Source organism: Apis dorsata, unplaced genomic scaffold (genome assembly GCF_000469605.1).
Source record: "Apis dorsata unplaced genomic scaffold, Apis dorsata 1.3 scaffold_163, whole genome shotgun sequence".
In the NCBI taxonomy this organism is placed as follows: Eukaryota; Metazoa; Arthropoda; class Insecta; order Hymenoptera; family Apidae; genus Apis; species Apis dorsata.
The window spans coordinates 887,127-891,872 of NW_006263452.1; positions in this window are offsets into that span (position 1 = coordinate 887,127).

The following is a 4,746-nucleotide window of genomic DNA, read 5'->3' on the forward strand; positions in this document are numbered from 1 at the left end:
TGAGAAGCGATTTCTTTTTTGCTTTAATTCTGTTAGTTGGATATCAAAATTAAAAGAGTTTTCTGAAATCTTTTTATCCAATTTTCAAGATTATCACTGTTTTCTGATGAGATTTGGTATTAGGTGTAAGAAACAATCCGAGGAATGATTCATTTTATCCTATTTTATCGGTGACAGCTTGTGAAAAAAATTTCCTGAAACTTGTCTTCTTTCTTTTTAGAAGAAACCTTTTATGCGAGAAAGGAAACAATCTTTTTTTCAATCTCATTCATCGCTACTAATTCTTAGAACTACAAATCGATTTCGATCGATTCCAAATCCTAATTAGTTCTGCTTTAACCCGTTGTTAAATCCCATTGGCGCAAGTTTATAATTTTTTTTTTTTCGGAAAAAAATTCCTTTTATAGGAATAAAAGAAAAAGGTGCGAGATGTTGCACGTTCACGCGGAATAAGTCTCCTGGATCGCGAGATCCAGTTATCCGATCGTTGCAGTGATCCTCGGGCAACGGGTGAAAGAGCAAGAGACTGTAAAAGTCGATTGTCGAGTTCCCGCCCAGCGGTGCGCCAACCAATCGGAAGCCCAGCTGCTCCCAGTCGCTTCCTTTTTTCCTTTTTAACGGTCGTTACACCGAGTAGTTTTCTTGTCTCAACGCCATCTTAGCCGGGCCGGACATTATCGTCCACTCTCGTTGATTATCTTTCAGCATCCTCGCCCACGGCTCCATTCCATTCTCTTCCTTCCTACGTTTTCCTCCTCCTCCAAACAATTATCGTTGCGCCATCTTTTCCTTCTTTTCTTTTCTTTTCTTTTCTTTTCCAACTGTCCGTGATTTTCTCTCGACCGAGATGTCAATCGGAGGAATAAAATTAAAATAAAATTCCTCTAAAGAAAAAGGATTCGATCGATTGATACGTTTCCCTCGAGGATAGAGGAGGAGTAATGATTATCGAACAGGGATCGTTAAAAAGAAAAAAAAAAATACGATCGAGAAAAAGACGAAGGAGAGTAAGGGTAGGAAGGAGCAGCTGCATTGACGAATTTCAATGGAGATTGGACTCTAGGACAATGGGCCTCGAAGAAACGTAGCTATTCTTTGTTCGAATAAACCTCTCCTCTCCGTAAATACTTCAAATCGAATAATTGCTCCCTTCTTGCGATATCAAATTTCACGTTCTATCCTGGAATCTTTGAAATTAATTCAAACGAGCCGTCGCAGGTGTATAGAGAAAGAGAGAGAAAGGAAGAAACACCTTTATCCTCCCCTTCTCCTCTCAAATCATTCCTTCGCTATTTATAATTATATATTATAATCATCCAAAAAAATCCATACCAAATTTTTTCGAAAACAAAAAAAAATATTCCCAATCTCTCTCTTTGACTTGGTTCACTCGCGTCGAATCTCCAACCGTCTCTCCTTCCCTCGAACGGTCCTCAACTTAGTCACCTTTAACGATCATCCGAATCTTATTCACCGCGCGTTCCTTCATTCAACCGTCATCACTCCCCACGATCGCTCTCCTTTTTTTCCCTCCCCTTGTTCCCCGTCCCTCGCGCGTTTCGCGGCCCGTTCGCCGCTGGTCGTCGCCGTGGCCGTGGCCGTGGCCCGTGGTCGTCGTTAGAGATCGGATCGTGAGAAAAGTCTCGTTCATTCCGTAAGCCCTGTAATTTGCACTTCCGTTCTCATGCGACAATGCGGCCCCCCAGCGAACACGATTTCTCAGGTGTTCGACTTTCGGCCCTTTCGGAGAAAAGGGGAGTAATTCGACGCCAGCCAGCAGGTGCCTCCCCCGTCTTTGTTCCATCGGGGAACAATCGGGTGAAAGAGGGCTTTTAAGAGTCGCGAATGGGGCGACTTTTATCGAAATCACTCGTGCGCACGTCGCTCACCCTTCTCTTCTGCATCCCCGCGAAGAAAAAGAGAGAGAGAGTTTCTTTCTTTCGTTCGTTCGTATTTGGTATATTATTCGTTTTTCGTGGATACCCGCGGGGAGCACGATTCGTTGCGATTCCTCTGCCAACGAACCGTCGTCTCAACGACTGTTTTCGCCTCTCCAACGTACTTTTGCGCACGTGCTCGCTCTCGCCTTATTTTGCTTACTCGAGTGAGTGCTTCTTTCTTTCTTGCCCCTCTTTTCATTCTCGTTGGACATCTCGTAACAACTTGACCGACGAGGTCTCCTTCGAGATCGCGCTATTCCGCGATTGTGAGTAGAATAATCCACTCGATACTTTTGGATAAAAGTTTTAGATAAAAGCATTTTCTGAGTGAATAGCATTTTTGTGTCGAAAGATATTGATGATAAGTGAAAAGACAAATATAAATTTTTTTTATATACAAAAGACTGCTATTTTATAATAAATACAAGACGATTCTCTCATTAGAGACTCGAAAATCATAGTAGCAATAGAATTGGAAAACTATTACATCATACGTGGTCTCGTCTATACTTTAAATGTTGATTTTCACAAAATTTGCATGAAATAACGAGGAGACAAGAAAGATTGACGGAATCCGCAAGGAATTCTACCCTACCTAAATTCGCGATATTCCACGAATTCCACGTTTCAAGCCCGTGAGCAGGGAAATGATAACACTGTACCCCCATGTCTGAGAGGGGGAAGAATCGAATGGTAGCTTTTGTCGCGTGTTCCCTTTGTGTCGAACACAGGATATATTAAATTCCACCAATATTTGTCAAGGCCGCTGAAAACCCTTCGAGGATACACACACACACACACACACACACCGTGGGACACCTCTGTCTCTCCCTTCTTCTCCTCTTTTCCATACGGCTTACGGGGTGCAAAAACGGACGAATGAAATGCCTAATAACTGTGTATTACCTTTTGTCGGCGATATGCACGCTTCAAAGAGATCCAACCAACCCCCTTTCTTCTTCCACGCGTTGTATGTTAATTAAAACATCGATTGATTAGATTCCTCCCTCGGGTGTTTCCCTTAATTTTCTCCCTATTGTTATTCGCAATGAAAAGTTGATTCACTTGGGTGAAATTTTTACATGAAATGAGATTAAGAAATTTACTTGAAAGCGATAATCAAAGATACTTTTCGATTCCATCGAGTTTAAATTAATTGACCTTCCTTCCTTGATGCTTCTGTTATTTTTTAAAAAAATCAAGACGCGTTTGTATCTTCGTGAAAATTTCGGATCGAATCGAAATAAGAACAAGAAAGTTTTGTCGGAGAATCTGCATGCTTTTGATCCGTAAATCAAAAGCATTTTCCTGCGCGGAGGAGGCAGCATCGACAGTCGACTACCTGTTGCTGAATCTACCGGGCGAATCGCTATTTTTCATCGAGAATGCAAAAACTAGGGAAAGCTGAAAAGGAGGAAGACCACCACCATCATCAGCCACGCCTCCACTCGGAACAGGCTCGATGACAAATTCTTCCACGGACCGGACAATCGCCACAATTTGCATGGTCGAGTCTCTCGAGTATACGAGAGCGAAGAATTTCTTTCGTGGCTCACATCCGCGACCAACCGAGTTTGGGAAATCTCGAGAGAGGATCGAGTCTACTTTTCCACGACCATCGATCCACTTGGGATCGACTTTTCGTCGAGTCATCGTAGCTTCGTCTAATTAACCCTTTCGTGCGGATTCTTTAACGGTGCTCGACACGCCTACGACTGGTTAAAGAGATCTGCGATCATTTGGAAACGCGTATTGTTGAGAGAAAAAAGAAGTTTGGAGAAAGGATCGCCAAAAGTCTTGTCAAAAGATTAATGGAGCCTTTAAGAAATGAACGATGAAAACTTATTTTACCTTGTATTTTTAAGTCTTTCGTTTGATGAAGAGACAAAAAATTCTCTTTATATTTTTGTTCCATATAAAATTTAAAGATTGGATGATGGAAATACGATGTAATTCTCAAAACTTATTCGATATTCATCGCCGAAATTAATAATAGGAAAGAATTCGAATTAACGATGAAATTTTACGGAAAAAAGCGCATGAAAATATCCTTTTCTTTTTTTTAAATCCAAGCGCAAGATTCCTCACCGAAACACCTGAAAGGTGGACGCAGGAGAGCAGGATGGAATAAACGACGAAGAGCGATATATCCGGAACGGAGGGAAATAAAAACGAAGAAGCTTCGTAAGATATGTGAGTAATAAAAGTGGACAATGGTGGGGCAAATTAATATTATAAGGGTGGTGCTGGAAGGGCGCGCGAGAAGAGGAACTCTCGGATCTTGGAGGAGGGAGAGACTACGAAACGTTTCGAGGATGGAAGATGGGCCCGTGTAGGGACAGTAATTTATCAAGACCCAGATAGGGATCTCCTTTGGTCGCGTGGTAACGGAACGGGCAAAGTATCGTCCAAATGTATTTCTCTCTCTTCGAAACCACCGTCCACCGATTCATCGATTCTTTATTTCCCTTCTCTTCCCTCATCCTCGAAATCCTCCCTCCCTTCCACCCCATCCTCCTCCTCTTCTTTTTCTTCTTCTTCTTCTTCTTTTTTTTTTAACGAGAGACGATTTTGAGGGAAGGAACGACGAAAGAGAGACGTTTTTTCAAACGATGCTGCGCCCGATAAAAAGGAAGCTGAAACTGGATGAGAGGACAACTGTTTCGCCGTGGCGAACGAGTTGGCCGGGCAAAGATTCCAGACATACCGGCGGACGCGCGCCCAGACGCCGCCTGCTCCTCTTGGAAAAATAATGGTGGTCGGGAGGAAACAAAAAAAAAAAAAAAAAAAAAAAAAAAAAAAAAAA